Genomic DNA, 21,940 nt, shown 5'->3' on the forward strand with positions numbered 1-21,940 from the left:
GATATAATTTGCAAAGATTTGGGCTGGAGATAAGCTTAGAAAGGGAATTTAAATACAGGGAAAACATAAGCATCACAGACATCCAAAAATGTGGGCTTTATTCAGAGGTCATCATGCAGTTTTGTTTGTTGAAATTAAGTGTGTATGAGCAGTAAAATGAATAATCTAACACTTAGACAAAATTTATTCTGTGCCAAGCACTGTTTTAAGTACTTGCCTTTACTCATTTACTCTCCACAATCACAATCTCAGGTACATTCTGTTGTTTTTCCCATTTTCAAATGAGGAATTTGAGGCATGGAAAGGATAAATAACTTGCTTAAATTCACAAAGCTCTAATTTTAGGCAGTGTGACTCTGAGTTGGCTCTTAACAGTTGGACTATATTGCTTTAAAATAGGGAAATTTCTAATGGAGGGCCAATGATGTTGTACTCAATAATTTGGACTTAATTCTATAGACAATGGGGAGCTACTAAAGATTTTGGAGTAGAGGTAGATGATATATTTGAATTTGTGTTTTGGGGATATTGGTTTAATATTTGCAGGATGGACATGACTAAGAATGGGGTGTCATTTGGGAGATGCTAGAAATGACCCAACAAGAATCAACATAAACCTTTACTGAATAATGAATGAAGTGTTGGGGAGACTTTCTGAGACTAGCTTTTCTAATCTGTACTGCCTTTTCAGGGTAGAATAAAATTGAAAGAAATATTGGCAATCCTTTGATATGAGGGTTAAATATTAATTATTGATCCTCTCTGCAATGGCAGGGTTAACTCAGAAGGAAGGCGGTAACGTTTATGAAGCATCTAGTGTGTGCCTAGAGCTAACATGGGCTCGTATGATTTTTAATTCTCACAATGGAAGTATGGGAAGTAGGGCTTCTCACTGAATTCTATTCATTCTCAGATGAAGGCAGCATGACTAATTTTTGACCAGTTTTGTCAGCAAATGACAGAACTGGAATTGGGTTTCAAGTCTTCTGTCCCTTACACTACACAGCACTGATAGCAGTACCCATTACCAGTTCACAAGGTAAGTTGGCCAGTCACAAAGCCTCAGAATGTGTGGCCACATGCACAACTTGAGACCTGTTTTGAAATAAATACTCCTTTTATTTTTTTTTTTAAAGATTTTACTTATCTAATTGACAGAGAGAGAGAGAGAGAGATCACAAGTAGGTAGAGAGGCAGGCAGAGAGAGAGGAGGAAGCAGGCTCCCTGCTGAGTAGAGAGCCTGATGTGGGGCTTGATCCCAGGATCCTGAGTGGGTTAAGGCAGAGGCTTAACCCACTGAGCCACCCAGGCACCCCTAAATACTCCTGTGAAATGCAGTCTTCTCTGAGATTACCTTGACTTTAGCTCTAAAGTAAGACAGATGAGCATGAGTAGAAAAATCTTTATTGATTTGTCTTATTCACATCATTAAGTGACATGTACAAGACCTCTTTGTTACAGAAGAAGAAGATATTAAATGTTTTCTGAGATTCCCAAACTTTGTTTCATGGGGTCCTTCATCCTCACTCATGTTGTCACTGTCCTCAGACCAAAAGAAATACTTAAAAGTTCCATTTATTACACAGTGAAGCCCAAATAACTCAGTCAGTACTTATGTCCTAACAACTTATTAGATGTCTGAAGAAAATAATATGCATAAATTATTAAAAAAATCAGTTAATTTTTATGTAAGCACAATTACCAATGGGATTTGAGTATGGCACACCTCTAAGATATTAGCACTGCCCCAGACACCACCGGGACCCTCATTTCACCTGTATTGCACATCGGTTTTTTTGCTTAGTACTTGGTTTTCTTCTGATTAGTTACTGAAAATCCAGCTATGCCAAGAGATGCCATTGAAAGGATTTTAGCACAATGTACTCCTGAAACTCAACTACCTCAAACTAGTAGTTTGCGGCATTCTGACAATCACTGTGTTTCTCTTAAAAATTTAAGGTATTCCCTAGTGCCTGGTGACTAGTTTGGGAAACATGCATATACATTATTTGACACATACCAAGAGTTTTGACCTAGACACATTACAATTTGCATCCAAGCATATTTAATTCAAAACATGTTTTTCAACTCTGATGTTTTTATTCCAAATACAGATGATTTTATAGATGCATCCTGATGCTGACTTGAAGTCATGTTTAAATCCTTGTTTCATTATTCACTGGCAATTGGTCTCTGGGCAAGTTACCCAACATCTGTGAACCTTAGTGTCTTCCTGTTTTTTAATCTGTTCCATGGAAATAGTCATAAGCACTTCTCATGGTGCCTGTCAGAATTAGTGTAAATGTTGTATTGGAACTACCTAGGACAACAGTTGGTGCCTTTTGGGCTTCATCTAATATTGTTTTTTTTTTTTCCTCTTTCCTCTCTAAAGAGAGACTATCTCATGGAATTGACTGTACTTCTTTTCTGAATAACACATACTTGAAATGAGAGAGCCTTCTGTAAAGGCTGTGAAGGGCAATGACTTTTAAATTAGCAGAAGGAGGCTAATGCAGATGAGATGAGATACTTAATTTTAGAGAATTTATGTCACCAGAACTATTAACAATCTCCTTTCCAGGAGCAATTATCTCAGCAGCAAAGTAAGCACTGAGGGACACACACGCAAGAAGTAGACAAGCAAAAGACAGATGAATTTAGAAAATACAAACTAAGGGGCGTTCTGTAGTAAAGTATATCCCGTGGGCTCCTAAAAAAAATAAATTCTAGGGAATATTATTCTTTGTAGGTTTTTTTTTTTCCTGTATATTATGAGGGTTACCGATTAGGATTCTCACAAAGATGAATAATTCCTAATTATTTTCAGTGTGTGGGTCATGCGTGACTGTATGGCTGACAGAAATCGAACCGCTGATTCCATGACCCGTTCTGTTCCTCTCTCTCCAGGGTCAGCCATATGCAGTTGGGAAAATTATGCCTACCAGAGAACAATTTCTCACTCATTCAACATTCCCTCAGAGCTACATCAGATCATTAACAAGGATTTTCTCAATTAACTACTAAATCAGCAATTAAGGCTTAAGAGATATCTACTGCAAATAAAGGGGTTATTGATTTTAATTCAGTCATATCTTATAATTATGGATATTAATCACACACAGTCTTTAATGGCAAACTAGGACTCTCTGTAGCAGTCAGACATGACAGAAGGAGGCAAAGTTAAATGACTTTCAAGTGGACAAACTGCCATTACTTAGTAATGAGATTGAACAGTATGGCACTAATTTAAAAAACAGGATAGATGCTTTACAGGGTAATTTAAAAATGACTTGAGATTTATATTTAGGCTTGCTTAAAACTCATCAGCCATGTAATACATGAATACATTCATTGAAGGATCATCTACAATTGCCTTAATGGAAAGGCAACATGCTACAAGAAACAGTTACAGCTACACTCTGTGCTCACACAGACCAGTGCATATGCCAAATCATGTCTTCATTAACATATCACATGGAAATGTAACTTGTTAAAAATAGTAATGGAAGAGTGGTGAGAACGTAGTAACCTAATGAAGTCCTTCATATTTAAATTTATTAAAATAAAAAATAAGCTTTTTTTTTTCCCTCTATCTGGATATGCTCATTTTGGTCTAACAGAATATGTAAAGTCTCATGAAAAAAAAAAAAAATAGAAAAAGACTGCAGCCCACCACCTTTCTCTCTTTTACCAGATGGCAACATTTTCCTTAGCATTCTTTAGTGTTTGCCAAATCCCCAGCTATCAGCCATGTGTTGAATGAGTTTCGGCAATCTGGAATACACAGTCGGGGTTGTATTAGACAGTGTTGTAATTTTGCACAAAAATTTTCCTTGCCCAAGACCAATTATCTTTAGACCTTGTTTAAATGTATTGATTCCAAGCTTCGTGCAAATGCCTATGACTGACAGCAACCTTTTCATAAAGTAGAGTTTGTTTACATTATATCTTCATCAAGTGCTACCATTCCTGGTCTGCTGTTTCCGTGATTGCAAATTGCAAGTCTTTTTTTTTCTGTCCTAAATAGGTTCCTGAGTGTCGAAGCAAAAACTGCCTCTGACGAAGTTAAAAAGGTAAGGAAGTTTTTATTCAAGGTTTTATTTATTGTAGTCAAGAGGGAGATCAGACTAAACTCTGAACTCATTTCCTCTGAAACAAAGGGTAAGGGGATTTGTAAGCACTGGGGTGAGAGAAAACACAGGCCATCTGTGTTTGCTAATTTGCTTTTTCCAAAAGAAAAGTAAATTTTCTCCTGTTTTTGTGATGGGAGGTAATTTTACAAGTTGGAGTAAAATTTACACTGAAGTTCGGCTCCTATCCTCCCACAGAGATTGGGAGATAGGAGAACTCTCTTCCTTCATTTTGTGAAATGTCAAGAGGGATGGCTGTCAGATCCCCTAGACAGGTAGTCCTGGATTGTAACACTGACTGTAGCTTTTTTTTTTTTTTTAATTTACATTTCAAAGGGGGCAGAGAAGGAATTTGCAGTTTCAAAGTTTTTAAAGTAAAGAAAAGGAAGATCTAGCTAGGTATTAGGGTCAGGAATAAGCCTGTCTAAGGTTAAGCTGAGAACTTAAAGGCTGTGTTCACCACACGGATTACTAGGACTCTGTGGTGAGAACTGATAAGAATAATGAGAACATCATAATAATGGCAGGTGGTTGGGATACATTTCAGAATTTAGCAGCCAAGGTGCCCCAGTGTTTGTTCCCAGAGTCAGTTATGGTTATGGTGATAGACTCATTAACTGAACTTGAGAAGTCATAACAAAACCCAGAAGGTGAAAATTTATTTTGTGCCTGTATATCTTAAGTCATACTTCTCAATGGTTCCCACCCCTCTTACAGAAATGTTCAAGATTAAAGGTGCTCCAAAACCTGCCATTATTTCTCCCAAAGCCATTGCCTATCTGTGGATTTAACTGTTGTTAAATCTGAATATACCCATATACCATCCACATGGTAGGTTTATACATTTCCAAAGTACACTCATTTTTCATTTGATCCATACAACAGCATCTTGAAGCAGAAAAGGACAGAAACTATGATTCTCTCTTTACAAGACAAGAAAATTGAGGTTCCTGGGATCTAAACAACTTGCCCATGGTCACATAGATAGCAAATAGTAGTACTAACTTCTGCTATATCCAGACTTTGATATAAAATTTTCCCAAGTAGTACTACTTGTAATTCAGCCAAAGTGTGATTTTTGAAGCACATGTATTGTTTTTGTTTTTTGAGGGCCTTTGAGAAAAATCTGTCGTATTATTGAAGTAATACTGTCCAAGTAAGTGAGCCAGAATTAGCCTTCTGATATTGTCCTTCCTCTCTTTTGGATGTTCTTCCTAATTGCTTGTGTACTTGGCTTTTCAAATCCCTGTCAAGTATTAAGATAATTAAAGGGACATTTGATCTCTTTATGTATTTTTATAATCTGTAAATGGATAGACAATCTTTTATTTCTTTATATTCTTGTACATCCATATGTATAAATTTATTCTTATCAATAGACTTTTATGTTTCCCAAATCGCCTCTCTTTTTTTAAAAAAGATCTATTTATTTATTTGGGGGAGGGGGAGAAAGTATGAACAAGTGGCAGGAGGGGCAAAGGACAAGAATCTTTAAGCAGATTCCCCACTGAGCATGGAGCCCACCGGGGCTCAATCTTAGGACCTTGAGATCATGACATGAGCTAAAAGTAAGAGTCAGACACAAGTGACTGAACCACCCGGGCACCCCTTCCTCCTCTATTTCTAGTGTTTACAAAATAATATTCATCATTAACATTTCAATATTAACATTTTTGTTTTATGTTAGACTTAGACTTTATTTTGGAGCCAAACCTACGATTCCCAAAATGTGGACTTTTACGGGGAATAAAATATAGAAATACATATTAATGAATGAGGGTCAGTCAGGGGTGGGGGGATACAAAGAATCTGTATTTAAAGTGTTAGTTCCTCCAATGATGGGTCTGTGATTAAAGGAGCGAGACTGATACAAAGCGAAGATCAAGCAAAGCTTTATTTCACGCCAAGCATCAAGAATCAAACTGAACATTCGGGGCCGCACCTCTTATAGAGAGGGAGACCTCTCTCTGCTTCACAGACTAGCTTTTAAGGGCAAAGGCCATGTGGTTGGGCCTGGTCACGCACAGGTGGCCAATGAAATTGTAACACACAGAGAAAGCTGCACAGTCATGTTAGGTCACACATAAGTGACCAATTGAATTACAATTTACCCTAGTAGATATTTGAACTAGCCTATCACTTTGGTCAGAATTGGCACCCAAAAGGCTCCCAAAGGGTGGGGCCCATACTCCTTGGTAACTAGGGAGATAGTATGCATCCCCCCACTGATTGGATGTCTCCACCTGGCCTGACCCACCCTTGTATTTGGGCTTTGTTACCTGGAACTGGTTTCTGGGACTTGTTTTTAAGTAAGTCCCCTGGGGGAAGAGGGTCAGGGAGAGTTTAAGGGTTAAGCAACAAAGTTGTTGTTTAACCAGATGGAAGCGCTCTGGCTAAATAGGTCCTTATAAAAGAAGGTCCCCAATAATTCTGTGTACTTTATGATTTAAGATACACTGGTCCTGGATTTTTTATTCTCCCAACCCCTCATCTTGATTAATGTGTTTCCTATTCCTCTGAAAATCTTCATTTTAAAAAGCAAACCCATCATTGCCGCTACCACTATAACTTGGTAAATAGCAATGTCATTGGTTTTATAGTACCTATTTTTCAAAATAATTTTAATTTTCTCAAATTCACATAATAGTATTGTGTGAAGGAAGAGAAAAACTTCCTCAGAAAACTTTGTAAATGAAAATTAAAGTCAAAACCAAAATTATAGACAAAGAAGAAATTTTATCCATTGAATGTGTTTTCATACTCTTTAATGGGTTAATCTATCATGAAATGGACCGTATTTGTATCCCCAGTCCTCAGAACCCATCATTTTCATGGTGGACTTTTAGGCCTCTTAGTAGACCTATATGACACTCCATTTCAGCCTTCAGGTTAATTCTTTGAATTACTACTGCCACCTGATAGAGCTGAACCAGAATTTAAAGAGAGAAACATCAGGAGAAAACTATGGATAGTTTATAATTTTGCCAAAAAGACTTTTCTAACATTTAGAATATTCCAAAGGTAGAATTGACTGACTTAGGAGGTAGAGAATTCCTTAGAAGGTAGGAAGTGAAACTGTATGTAAGATATAATGGAAGAAATCAATGTGCTTGTGTAAAACAAAAACAGACTATTTGATCTCTGAGGTCCTTTTTAATTCTCTTCTTAATCTCAGAGTATTTAGATTTGCCATCTGTCCAACCAAAGTTATTATAGCTTTCCCACTCAGTTATTATTCCTTGAATGCTAGTTATAATTCATTTGAATTTCTCATTTTTATAGAACAAAATCTGTGAGAGAATATTAAATGAAGTATTATGCCTTGAATTTCCTTGTCCAGAGCAAATGCAAAACAAAAATAAGAATTCTTCTATTCACCCTAATAATAAACAGTTTAATGAAATCTCCTAAATGTTAGGTAATGTAAAACCATGGGAACTTTGAAGGACCTTAGGTTTCTCAAGAAAATTTAATTTAATTAAAGATTTTGTTTATTTACTTGACAGAGAGAGCACATAGCAAAGGGAGAGGGAGAAGCAGACTTTGGGCTGAGCAGGGAGCAGGGCTTGATCCCAGGACTCTGGGATCATGACCTTAAGAAAATATTAAACTCAAAAATATCATTGATATGTTTCTATATACAATGTTTTCCCCAATAATTTTGCCAGTGGTTAGTAGTTCTTTATATCTTTCAGAAGATTTTGTGTTGGCTTTTTAATATTTTCTTTTGTTAAGCATTTTTTAGACACTTTGGCTAAATACTAACAATAGTTTAATATCCTGAAAAAGTAAAAAATCAGCCAATTGTCTGGGTAAATTGTTTTTCTTTCTTTCTTTCTTTTTTTTTAAAGATTTTATTTATTTATTTGACAGAGATCACAAGTAGGCAGAGAGGCAAGCAGAGAGAGAGAGGAGAAAGCAGGCTCCCCGCTGAGCAGAGAGCCCTATGTGGGGCTCCATCCCAAGACCCTGAGATCATGACCTGAGCCAAAGGCAGAGGCTTTAACCCACTGAGCCACCCAGGTGCCCCGGTACATTGTCTTTCTAATGAAAAAGACTCTGGAGTTCCCATTCATGTAAGTACACACTTCATTTTCCCATATAATTGGACTGCACGAAAACCTCTCATTTAAAGGATTATGTGGGAGGCACCTGGGTAGCTTAGTGGGTTAAGCCTCTGCCTTAGGCGTAGGTCATGATCTCAAAGTCCTGGGATCGAGCCCCTCGTCGGGCTCTCTGCTCGTCATGGAGCCTGCTTTCCCCTCTCTCTCTGCCTGCCTCTCTGCCTACTTGAGATCTCTCTCTCTTTTTCTCTCTGTCAAATAAATAAATAAAAATCTTTAAAAAAAATAAAATAAAGGATTATGTGGAATAGGTCTTCTCACTCCCAACAGAAATTATTCTTTCCCTTTACTAGCCATTTTTGACAGATAAAAATCATTTGGCGTATTTTTATGATGCTTGCTATCATAGATATAGCTATGTCCTCTTGAGAAGCTTTCTAAAGAGAGTATTTGACAGCTACTTAGAAAAAAAGATTGATATTCTCAAAATTTGTCTATTGCCCACTTTATGTTTTTGCCTAACAAAGAAGTGCACTGAAGATAGGCTAACTTACAATTCAAAATAAAATCTAACAAAAACACTTACTCCAACACAAGAATTAATTTTCACTTTCTGAATTAATTGATTTGGGAATCAGCAAACTGGAACTGTAATTCTAAAATCTAAGAACTAAGGTGCCTCCTTAGCACAGTAGGCAGAGCATTAGTCTCATAAAATCTAAGAACTAATGCACATATATTACACAGAGAATCTTGTCCTGAACCTTGTAATTAATAAAGTAAAATATTAAAAAGAATGCAGCTTTGGAAAATGTCTTAAGGGTAGTATTATGTTCCAGTTCTTTTTGAAATAAATGTTTTTACCTGTTGGGCTGAGGAGGATTTGTTTGATTTTGGAAATGTCAATCTGTTAGAATAAAACTGCCTGGAATAAAGGTGATTGTCAAGGGCAAGCAAGTACTAAGGCACTAGGTAGTGCCTTACATATGCAGAGAATATGTATTATATATGAAGTTGTGTAAAAATTTCCATAGGATTTAAGTAAATACTCTTCATGACTCATAGAACTGTGTAACTGGTAAGTGATTTTTATTGTTACATTATACACAATTTATTCCTGATTTGTCATAAAGTTTGCAGTAAATTTTTAGATCAGGTATTTAGAACTCAGAATCAAATTTTCCAAAGGAATTACATTCTATGTGGTGGTTGGGTCTTTAGGCCAGTTAACAATGTGTCTGTCAAATCTGTATCATTCAACCAAGTATTAAAAAAACCCCAAACACTAACCTTCTTCTCCTATACTCTTTTAAGGGTAATGATTTTGAGTTTTGACTTAGATTTATAGAAGTATATCTGGCTTTTGAAGTAGGATCCTGGGTGGTTCTTGTGTTCTGTTTTCCAATTTAAAAGAAGAAAATGGGATAGCAAGGTGGCCAGAGATGCACTGGAAGGAATTAGGTGAGATGCAATAATCACGGGTATGAAATGGAAGGAAAGGAAAATGTTTTGGGAGGAGTGAGATTATCTAAATAACTAAATACTGATCATCTGATCAGGTAATAGTGGCTTGGATTCTATTCCATTCATTGGGGCACCTGGGTGGCACAGAGGGTTGAGCCTCTGCCTTCGGCTCAGGTCATGATCCCAGAGTCCTGGGATCGAGCCCCGCGTTGGGCTCTCTGCTCGGCAGAGAGCTCGTCAGGGAGCCTGCTTCCACCTCTCTCTCTGCCTGCCTCTCTGTCTACTTGTGATCTGTCAAATAAATAAAATGTTAAAAAAAAAATTCTCTCTATTCCATTCGTTGTTCATGGCATTTGAAGGCTCAAAACTATTGGAACAGGAAGATGTGTGCTCTAGAGCTATGCTGTCCATTGAGGTAACCCCCAGACAGATACGGCTCTAATGGCATTTCAAGTATTCAATAGCTCTGTGAGTTTTGTGACTACCATATTGGGAGAGCAAACATACAGAGCATAACCACCATCACAGGAAGTTTTATTAGACACTGTTGTTCAAAAGGAAGGGTTGGAAACTTTTTTCGTAAGGCCACATAGTAAATATTCAAGTCTTAGTGGACCATGTGTGGTCTATGTCTTAAACTCTCCTCCTCTCCCTCCTCCCCTCCTTTTCCTCTTACTCTTTTTCTTCTTTGTTTTACAAACTTTTAAAAAGGTAAAAGCATTCTTAGCTCATGCATTCTTATACAGAAATAGGCTACGGGCTGGACATAGTTGGTTTTCCTCTACTCTCGCTGATCTAGAGTATCTCATTCACTTTTTTTCTGATGAATGGCAAGACTGTAGGTTAGAATTAGTTTAAGGGTAAAATTTTTTGTTTGGTCCTAAAATAGGTACTAATGTCTCATGTTGAAACTTCAGGAAGAACAATGAGTGGCATGGTCTTCTTCTGCTTCTACTAAAGAATGTGATTTGGTCTGTAGAGTTTCCTCTACAGTGCACTGGTGAGCAGTGCCTTATCCTGTATTTCAGTGATGGCAGAATTTGAGAAAAATGTATTATAATATAATATGACTGCTCTGGAAACCTCAATTTTTTCATCCATAACATTTATCAATACATTACTGAAAATATGTCTGGATGAAAAGTTTCTATGCTCTGTTACAGTCTCACTGTAATTAATCTGAAGAGTCATCCTCAACATCTTTGATGTGGTAAAGTAGAATCAATTATAGGGTCTTTATGTTCCTTTAAAAAAGGTATCTTATTTGATGTTTAACAGTGACAATTGAAATTCATGTACATACTTTGCTTCATGAAAATGTGATCATCTCTTTTCTTATTACAGCTTAATATAATTGATTTTTTATTTCTCTTTTGGCCATCTCCATTTATAATAGTAATAGTTAATTTTTAAATCTCAACTTCCTCTAAAAACAGGAAAATAAAATTTAGGAGTATTATTTATAATATTTATGCATTCAATTTAACAAGATTTGTTGATTATCAGCTATGCGCCAAGAACTATGCTAAGCACTGTGGATACAAAAATCGTTTATGTAATTCCTGATATCAAGGAACTCATGTGTAACAGGAAGATAGGCACATAAACCTGTAAAGCAGGGTATTAAATGCTATATTGTTCAAGAAAAAATATAGAAGCCTGGAGCAAAGAGCTGTATTAGAGTAATGTCTATTAAATCTTTAGGAAAGAAGAGACATCTCTTTCAGGCTTTTATGGATGAATGGGATTATTTTATTTATTTATTTATTTATGAAGATATATTTCTTTATTTTAGAGAAGGAGGGGAGGGTCAGAGAGACAGGGAGAGACAGTCTTAAGCAGACTCTGTACTGAGCTCAGGGCTCGGCATGGGGCTTGATAACATGATGCTGAGTTCACAACCTGAGCTGAAATCAAGAGTTGGAGGCTGAACCAATTGCATGACCCAGGTGCCCCTGAATAGGCTATTTTATAAGTGAGAGAGAAAGCAAAGCCATGCTGTATAAAATAAGTAGTATGAATATATATATGGAGTATATACTTGGAATGAGAAAGATGGATATTATAGTTTGGTTTGAGTAGAAGGTTTGAAGGTAAGAAGATAAGTGGCTAGATTTGTGGCCAGTCTGTGTAGCTTGCTAAAGCTGTTGAATGCTATAATTAAAATAGGTGATGAGATGACCTAAGTTAATATACTACTGAAGTATAGTCTTGACCTTAGTCAGAAATACGACTCTGGCAGCAGTGTATAAAATCGGTTGAATGAAAGTAGTGAGATGCCCTAGGTAGCTCTTTCCATAGTTAAGGGAAACAGTGTGGAGAATTAAAATTTAATTAAATCGAAACAAATAAAACAAATTAATTAAAACAAATGGCACCACAGTAGAGGATATGAGTAGGGTTCTAGAAAATTGGGGAAGAAACTAAGGCAGGATTTCCTCAATTGGTTTTGACTAAAGGAGAAATAAAGAAAGTAACTCTATAGTTACTTTCTTTATAGATTGATGTCTAGGTCAGCTTATAAACTTTTAAAAGAGAATGGTAATATGGAAGAAAAAGGTATCAACGTTTTAGGAATGGAAATAGAGATTTAACTTTGGAAAAGACAGATTCTGAAGAACTAAGCCATCATCTAAGCAGAAATGTCTAATAATAGTATAGATACTGGTTTAGAGCACAAAAGAATTCAATTGTGATATTACAATCACATTAAAACACATTTATGTAAAGTGTTTAAGTACTTTAAGTGTTTATCATTCATCACATAGTCTATTCCTCATAAAAAACTCATGAGATGGATATTATTATTATTATACTCATTTTAGAATTAAGATAAATTTGCTTATTTCTGCTGGGATTATCTTTTCTCCTCCTATGTGATTCAGGAAAATGTGACAATATATGTGAAAATACTGAATAATGCCTTGTTCATGATAGAAAGTTGTGTTAAAACGCAACCCATATTTGCAAACGACATATCAGATAAAGGGCTAGTATCCAAAATCTATAAAAAGCTTGGCAAACTCAACACCCAAAGAACAAATAATCCAATCAAGAAATGGGTAGAAGACATGAACAGACATTTCTGCAAAGAAGACATCCAGATAGCCAACAGACACATGAAAAAGTGCTCCACATCACTTGGCATCAGGGAAATACAAATCAAAACCACAATGAGATACCACCTCACACCAGTCAGAATGGCTAAAATTAACAAGTCAGGAAATGACAGATGCTGGCGAGGATGTGGAGAAAGGGGAACCCTCCTACACTGTTGGTGGGAATGCAAGCTGGTGCAACCACTTTGGAAAACAACATGAAGGTTCCTCAAAAAGTTGAAAATAGAGCTACCTTACAACCCAGCAATTGCACTACAGGGTATTTACCCTAAAAATACAAACGTAGTGATCCGAAGGGGCACGTGCACCCAAATGTTTATAGCAGGAATGTCCACAATAGCCAAACTATGGAAAGAACCTAGATGTCCATCAACAGATGAATGGATAAAGAAGAGGTGGTATATATATACAATGGAATACTATGCAGCCATCAAAAGAAATGAAATCTTGCCATATGCAATGATGTGGATGGAACTAGAGGGTATTATGCTTAGTGAAATAAGTCAATTGGAGAAAGACAACTATCATATGATCTCCCTGGTATGAGGAAGTGGAGATGCAACGTGGGAGGTTTGGGAAAAGAATAAATGAAACAAGATGGGTTCGGGAAGGAGATAAACCATAAGTGACTCTTAATCTTACAAAACAAACTGAGGGGGGCTGGGAGGAGGGGGGGAGGGAGAGGGTGGTGGGGTTATGGACACTGGGGAGGGTATGTGCTATGGTGAGTGCTGTGAAGTGTGTAAACCTGGCAATTACCAGAACTGTACCCCTAGGGCTAAAAATACATTATATGTTTATAAAAAGAAATTAAAAAAAAAAAAACAAACTCAACCCATTCAGATGGTAGAATATAGTACTTAAATTTGAGTTGATTAAAATTAAATACAATTAAAATCCATTTCTTTAGTGGGATAGTAGAATGTAGTAGCAACCCCATTTAGGTGTAGAATATAGTAGTTAAAACCATGGATTCTGAAATCAGATTATGATTTTAAGATACACTTCAGTACCAAAACCAAACAAACATATTTTAAGGAAGGAACACTCTAGACCAATATGTTTTATGAACTTTATGTGCAAATATTCTGAACAAAATATTAGCAAATTAAACCCAATAATGTATAAAAAGAATTATCTAACATGATCAAGTGGGGTTTATCATAGGTATACAAAATTCCAAAATTGATTAATATTAACTTACCAATAGGCTAGAAGAGAAAAATCATATAATTATATCAATAGAAGCAGAGAAAGTATTTGAAAAATATAACATCACTTTATGATGAAAACTGAGCAAACTAAGAAGATAGAGGAAATTTTCCAGCTTGATAAACAACATCTCCAAAAAACCTATAGCTAGCACCACATTTAATGACTAGAAACTAGAAACTTCCTCCCTAAGATCAGGAAAAGGCAAGATGTTTCCTCTCACTATTCCTATTCAACATTAACTAGGAAGTTCTAGTTAATGCAATAAGACAAGAAAGCGAAATAAAAAGTATACAGATTGGGAGAGAGGAAATAAAATTATATTTGTTCATAGATGATGTAATTGGTTCTGTATAAAATCCCAGAGAATCAAAAAAACAACCCCTAGACCTAATAAGTGATTAAAGTTGCAGGACACAAGGTTAATATAAAAAAGTCATTTGCTTTCCTATATATCAGCAATGAACAAACTGTATTTGAAATTAAAAAGAAAAAATTGTTTATATGGAAATGAAAAATAAACACTAATTGTAATTCAAAAATGAAATACTTAGATATAAATCTAACAAAATTCATACCAGATTTATAAGAGAAAAACTAGAAAACTCTGACATAGAAAATCAAAGATCTAAGGAAATGTAAAGATACTCTATGTTCATAGGTAGAAAATTCAGTACTGTTGTCAGTTCTTCCTAACTTTATGTATAGATTCAATACAATCCCAATTAAGACCCCAGCAAATTATTTTATGGATATTGACAAATTGATTTGAAAGTTAGTATACAAATGTAAAAACCTAGAATAGCCAGACAATATTGAAGAAGAATTAAGTCAGAGACTGACACTACCTAACTTCAAAACTTACTGTAGAGCCATTGTCAATGAGGTTGTATGGTACTAGTGGAAGAACAAATAGAATAATGAAACAGAATGGAGAGCCACAGAAATTAGTGAACTTATTTTTGACAGAGGAACTAAGACAATAAACTAAGACAATTCATGACAAAAATTTGATGGAGAAAGGTTAGTCTTTAGTCAGTGGTGCTGGAACTACTGGACATTCTCATGTAAACAAGAACAGCAGAATCTTAGACTTTCACAAAAGTTTACTAAAAATTAATCATAAACCTAGATATACAATGCAAACTATAACACTTAAAGAAAATACAAAGAAAGTGACCTTGGGTTTAGTAATGCCTTTTTATATACAAACCAAAGTCAAGAAAGAAAAAAATGGTAAGTTGGAGTTCATTAAAATTAAAATCTTCTCCTCTGTGAAAGACCCTTTTAAGAAAATGAGAATATAAGCCACAGATATGGAGAAAATCTTCACAATACTCATATGCAATAAAGGAGTTGTCTCCAAAGTATATCAGAAACACTTAAAAACTCAATATTAAGAAAACGAACAACCCAAAATAAAAACTGGCAAACCACTTGAACAAACACCTCAGCAAAGAAGATATACAGATGGCAAATAAGCTTATAAAGAGATGCTCAAGGGATCCCTGGGTGGCTCAGTTGGTTAAGCATCTGCCTTCAGCTCAGGTCATGATCCCATGAGCCCACATCAGGCTCCCTGCTTGGCAGGGGAGTCTGCTTCTCCCTGTCCCTCTGCCCCTGATCCTTAACTCTCTGTCTTGCTCACTCTGTCTCTCAAATAAATGAATAAAATCTTTAAAAAAAGAGGTGCTCAACTTCATATTTCATCGGGGAATTGCAAATTAAAACAGCAGTAAGATTCTATGATATACCTATTAAAATGAATGAAATCTAAGACAACACCAAATGCTGGTGAATATGTGTAACAAAAGAACCTCTAATTCTTTGCTAGTGGGAATAAAAAATGGTACAGCCATTTTTAAAATAGTTTTTATTTAAATTCCAGTTAGTTAACACACATTGTAATATTAGTTTCATGTCCAATATAGTGATTCACTACTTCCATATGACATCCAGTGCTCATCACATGTGCACTCCTTAATCCCCATCATCTATTTAACCCACCCTCCCCTCCACTCTGGTAATCAGTTTGTTTTCTTTACTTAAGAGTCAGTTTCCTGGTTTGCTTCTCTCTCTCTCTTTTTTCACTTTACTCATCTGTTTTGTGTCTTAAATTCCACATATGAGTGAAATCATGTTTATCTTTTTCTGTCCGACTTATTACACTTTGCATAACCTCATGTACCCTCAGGTTCTACCCATGTGGTAGCAAATGACAGGACTCCATCTTTTTTTATGGCTGAGTTGTTTTCTATTATATATACATACACACATACACACACGCACACACACCTATATATCACATCTTTATTTTCCATTATACATATATATGATACACACACACACACACATCTCACATCTTTATCCATTCATCCATTTATGGATACTTACATTGTTTCCATATCTTGTATATTGTAAATAATGTTTCAATGAAAATAGGAGTGCCAATCTTTTTGAATTAGTGTTTTCAATTTCTTTGGATAAATATCCAGAAGTAGAATTGCTGGATCATATGGTAGTGCTATTTTTAATTTTTTGAAGTAATCCATACTGTTTTTCATAGTGACTGCACCAATTTACATTCCCACCCATAGCGCATGAAGTTTCCCCTTTCTCCACATCCTCACAAACACTTGTTATATCTTCTCTTCTTAATGATAGACATTTTAGTAGGTGTGGGATATAAACTCATTGTGCTTTAATTTGTATTTCTCTGGTAATAATTAGTGAAACTGAGATTTTTTGTTGTCATCTGTATGGTTTCTTTGGAAAAATGTCTATTCAGATCCTCTGGCCATTTAAAAAAAAGATTGTTTTGGTGTTGAGTTGTATGAGTTCTTTATATATTTTGGATATTAACCCTTTATCAGATACATGATTTGCAAATATTTTCTCCCATTCAAGTAGGTTGCTTTTTAACTTTAGTGATGGCTTACTTTGTTATGTAGAAAGTTTTAGTTTGATGTAGTCCCATTTGTTCATTTTTGCTTTAGTTGCCTTTAATTTTGGAGTCAGATTATTAAAAAATTGCCAATATTGATGTCAAGAAACTTACTGCTTATGTTTTCTTTTAGGATTCTTTCAGTTTCAGGTCTTAAATTCAAGTTGTGATCCATTTTGAGTTAATTTTTGTGTGTGGTCTAAGATGTTAATCTAGTTTTATTCTTTTGCATGTGGCTGCCCAATTTTTAAGATACTGTTGTTTTTTTTTTTTAAATACTGGTTTTTTGTTTTTTTTTTTAAATACTGATTATTAAAGAAACTGCCCTTTCCCCATTATATATTCTTGGCTACCATGTTGTAAGTTAATTGGCCATATATGGATTTACCTCTAGGCTCTAGGCTCTCTATTCTGTCCCATAGATCTGTGTGTCTTTTGTGTGTGTGTGTGTGTCTGCCATATTGTTTTGATACCAATATGCCAATACCATATTGTTTTGATTACTATAGGTTTATAATAGTTTGAAATGAAGGAGCATGCTGCTTTCAGCTTTTGTTCTTACTCAGAATTGCTTTGGCTATTTGAGATCTCTTTGGCTCCATACAAATTTTATGGTTGTCGTATTTCTGTAAAAAAAAATGTCATTGGGATTTTGATAGAAATTGCATTTAACCTGAATATCATTTTGGGTAATATGGATATTTTAGCAATATTAATTCTTCCAGTCAATGAGCACAGAATATATTTCCATTTATTTCTTTCATCAGCATCTTACAGTTTTCAGTGTATATAGGTCTTTCAACTTTATGGTTAAATTTATTCCAAGGTATTTTATTCCTTTTGATGCATTTGTAAACAGAATTGTTTTTTTAATTTCTCATTGTGATAGTGTGTTGCTAGTGTATAGAAATGCAACAGATTTTTGCATGTTGATCTTATACTCTGTAGTTTTACCTTATTTGTTTCTTCATTCAAACAGGTTTTTGGCACAGTCTTGAGGCTTTTTTACATATAAAATCATGTTGTCCACAAACAGTTTATAAATTTGGATGCCTTCTATTTATTTTTCTTGCCTAATTGCCCTGGCTAATACTTATAGTACTTTGTTGAATAAAAGTAGCAAGAGTGGGTATCCTTGTCTTTTTCCTTTTTCTCAGAGTAAAATGTTTCAGCTTTTCACCTTTGAGTATGATGTTAGCTGTGTGCTTGTCATATATTGCCTTTATTCTGTTGAGGTACATTTACCCACTTTGTTGAGAGTTTTAAATCATAAATGTTGTTAACTTTATCAAATTCTTTTTCTGCATCTATTGAGATGAACATATGATTTTTATCCTTCATTTATTAATGTGGTAAATCAGTAGACAGATTAACAGAAGTTAATTCATCTTTATATCACTATAGTAAATTCCCATTTACTATCATTGTATGTTACTTTAATGTATGATTAAATTGGTTTGTTAATATTTTGTTGGGGATATTTGCATCTATGTTCACAAGGGGTATTGGCCTATATATTTTTTTTTCTTCTGTGATGTTCTTGTCTGGTTTTTGTATTAGGGTAATGTTGACCTCATAAAATGAGTTTAGAAGTATTCTCTCCTCTCATTTTCTGGGAGATTTGGAGAAAGTAAGTATATTAAGTCATCTTTAAATCCTTAGTAGAAATCACCAGTAACACTGTCTGGTCTGGGAGTTTCATTTTTTGTTGGGAGGCTTTGATTACTGATTCAATCTCCTTAATAATAATCAGTTTATTCAGATTTTCTACTTCTTCATAATTAAGTCTTGGAAGACTTTATGTTTTAGGAATTTGTCCATTTCTTCTAGGTTTTCCAATTTGTTGGTATAACTGTTCATATTAATCTTATAATACTTTGTATTTCTTGTTTTTAAGATTTATTTTATTTTTTTTATTTTAGAGAGATTGAGCATGCATGGAGGGGAGGGGCAGAGGGAGAGGGAGAGAGTCCCAAGCAGACTCTGCACTGAATGTGGAGCCTGATGCAAGGCTTGATCCTACCACCCTGAGATCATGACTTGAGCCAAAATCAAGAGTCGGACTTTCAACAGACTGCACCACTCAGGGACCCCTAATCCCTTGTATTTCTGTAGTATTAGTTGTAACTTGTCTTCCATTTCTGATTTTATTTATTAAAGTTCTCTTTCTTTTTTTATTTTTTTAAATTTTTTTATTTTATTTAATTAATTTATTTATTTATTTGTCAGAGAGAGAGGGAGAGAGAGCAAGCACAGGCAGACAGAATGGCAGGCAGAGGCAGAGGGAGAAGCAGGCTCCCCGCCAAGCAAGGAGTCCCCGATGTGGGACTCGATCCCAGGACGCTGGGATCATGACCTGAGCCGAAGGCAGCTGCTCAACCAACTGAGCCACCCAGGTGTCCCAAAGTTCTCTTTCTTTTTTTGTGGTGAGTGTACATGAAAGTTTGTCGATTTTGCTTAAATTTTCAAAGAAGCAGTTCTTAGTTTCACTGATTTTTCTATTGTCTTTTTGGCCTCATTTTCATTTATTTCTGCTCTGATATTTATTACTTTTTTCCTTCTAAAAATTTTGGACTTCATTTGTTCTTTTGATTGTCCTTTAGATTGCTTATTGAGATGTTTCTTGCCCCTGAGATAAGCCTATATTGCTATGGACTTCTGTATTAGCACTGCTTTTGCTACATCTCATAGATTTTGGTAAGTTGTATTTCCATTTTCATTTATCTCAGAGTATTTTTTGATCTCCCCTTTAATTTTTTATTGACCCATTGGTTGTTCAGTAGCATGCAGTTTAATCTCTACATAATTTTAATTTTTCCTGTATTTCTTATAATTGATTTCTAGTTTCATGCCATTGTGGTCAGAAAAGATGCTTTATTTCATTCTTCTTAAATTTATTGAAACTTAACTTAGTGGCCTACTATATGATCTGTCCTGAATAATGTTCCATGTGCACTTGAGAGAAGTGTTTATTCTACTGCTTTTAGAGGAAGTGTTTTGTATATACCTATCAAGTTCATCTGGCCTTATGTGTCATTTAATTTGATATTTCCATATTGATTTTCTGTATGGATACTCTAGCCTTTGATGTAAGTGGTATATTAAAGTCCCCTAATATTACTGTATTGCTTTCAATTTCTCTGTTTATGTCTCTTAATGTTTGCTTTATATTTCAGGTGCTTCTCTTTTAGGTGCATAAATATTTATAAATACAAGCTTTTGTTGGATTGATACTCTTATCATTATTAATGCTTTTTTTTGGTCTCTTATCACAGTCTTTGTTTCAGAGTCTGTTTTGTATGATGTATGTTTAGCCACCCCAGCATTCCTTTGGTTTCCATTTGTATGGAATATCTTTCTCTATTCCTTCATTTTTAGTTTCTATGTGTCCTTATGTCTGAAATTAGTGTCTTCTGGGCATTACATAGATGAATCTTATTGTTGTTGTTTAATCCATTAAGCCATTCTGTATCTTTTGATTAGAGAAATCAGTTCTTTTACATTTAAAATAATTGTTAATAGTTGTGTACTTGTTACCATTTGTTAATTGTTTTCTGGCTGTTTTGCAGTTCTGTGTTCCTTATTTTCTTACTCTGTCCCTTTGTGGTATGATGGCTTTCTTTAGTGTTCTGCTTAGATTACTTTCTTACTATCTTTTGTTTAGTTATTATAGGTTTTTGCCATGTGAATATAATGAAGCTCACATGTATATATATGAATAAAACAGTCTTTTTTAAGTTGATAGCAACTTAAGTTTGAACACATTCTAAACTCAGCATTTTTACTCCCTGCTCCCTCTGTTAATGTTTTTGATGTCACATTTTACATTTTTAAAAAAATTTTGGATGCTTTTTAACTGAGTGTTGTAGTTACAGTTGTTTCTACTTTTGACTTTTAACCTTTATCCTAGCCTTATAAGTTATTGTCTACTACCTTTACTTTCTTGACCAGTGAGATCTCCACTTTAATATGTTTATTATTAATTAATGCCTTTTCTTTTCAGCCTAAAGAAGGTCCTTTAATATTTCTTGTAAGGCTAGTTTAGAGGTGATGAGCTGCTTTAGTTTTTGCTTGTCTGGAGAATTCTATTTCTCTTTCAATTCTGAATGATAACTTGCTAGGTATAGTATTCTTGGTTGGAAGTTTGGTTTTTTGTTTTTTGTTTTCTTTCAGCACTTTGAATATATCATTCCACTCCCTTCTGGCCTGCAAAGTTTCTTCTAAAAACTCTCTTCATTGTCTTAAGGTGTTTTCTCATAGGTAACACATTGTTTTTCTTTTGTTACTTTAAAAATTCTCTTTGTTTTTAACTTTTGACATTTTAATTCTAATGTGTCATGGTGTGGCTCACTCTTAGGTTCATTTTATTTGGAACTCCCTGAGATTCTTGGATCTGGATATCTGTTTCCTTCCCCAAATTAGAGAAGTTTTCAGGCAGTATTTTTTTAAATAAGTTTCTTTTCTCCTTTTCTCTCTGTTCTCTTTGCATGACTCCTATAATGCAAGTATTATTCTGCTTCATGTCATCCCATAAGTCCCTTAAACTACCTTTACAAATTTAATTCTTTTTTCTTTTTGCTACTCTATTTGGGTAAGGTTCACTGCCTTGTATTCTAGGTCACTGATCCTTTTTTCTACTTTATCTAGTCTGCTGTTGAACCCTCCTCCCCCTTTTTTCCAATTCAGTTAAGTTACTGTACTTTTAAGGTCTGTAACTTCTGCTTGGTACTTACTTAGATTTTTCAGCTCTTCATTGAAGTTCCCACTATGTTCATCCATTCTTCTCCCAAGTTCCATAAGCATCTTCATAACAATTACTTTGAACTCTTTATCAGGTAAGTTACTTACCTCTGTTTCTTTGAGTTTTTTTTTTTTCTGAGGTTTTATCTTGTTCTTTTGTTTGGGACATATTCCTGGGTTTTCTCATTTTGCTTGACTCTGTGTGTTTCTATATATTGGGCAAAATAGCTTTCTCTCCTAGTCTTGAAGGAGTGGCCTTGTGTCGGA

The 21,940-nt window shown here is 35.0% G+C and overlaps 1 protein-coding gene across 2 annotated transcripts in view; it reads left to right on the forward strand.

The window, feature by feature from the left end:
- Positions 1-4,021: 4,021 nt before the first annotated feature.
- LOC125081381 (translation initiation factor IF-2-like) overlaps positions 4,022-21,940 on the forward strand; it is a 146,681-nt gene continuing 128,762 nt past the window's right edge. For both annotated transcript variants that reach the window (XM_047695982.1, XM_047695981.1), the window contains exons 1-2: positions 4,022-4,073; positions 19,537-19,630. The gene's annotated coding sequence lies outside the window, so the exon portion shown is untranslated. The remainder of the gene's footprint in view (positions 4,074-19,536; positions 19,631-21,940) is intronic.

The sequence above is a fragment of the Lutra lutra genome, chromosome 11, assembly GCF_902655055.1.
Source record: "Lutra lutra chromosome 11, mLutLut1.2, whole genome shotgun sequence".
Lineage (NCBI taxonomy): Eukaryota > Metazoa > Chordata > Mammalia > Carnivora > Mustelidae > Lutra > Lutra lutra.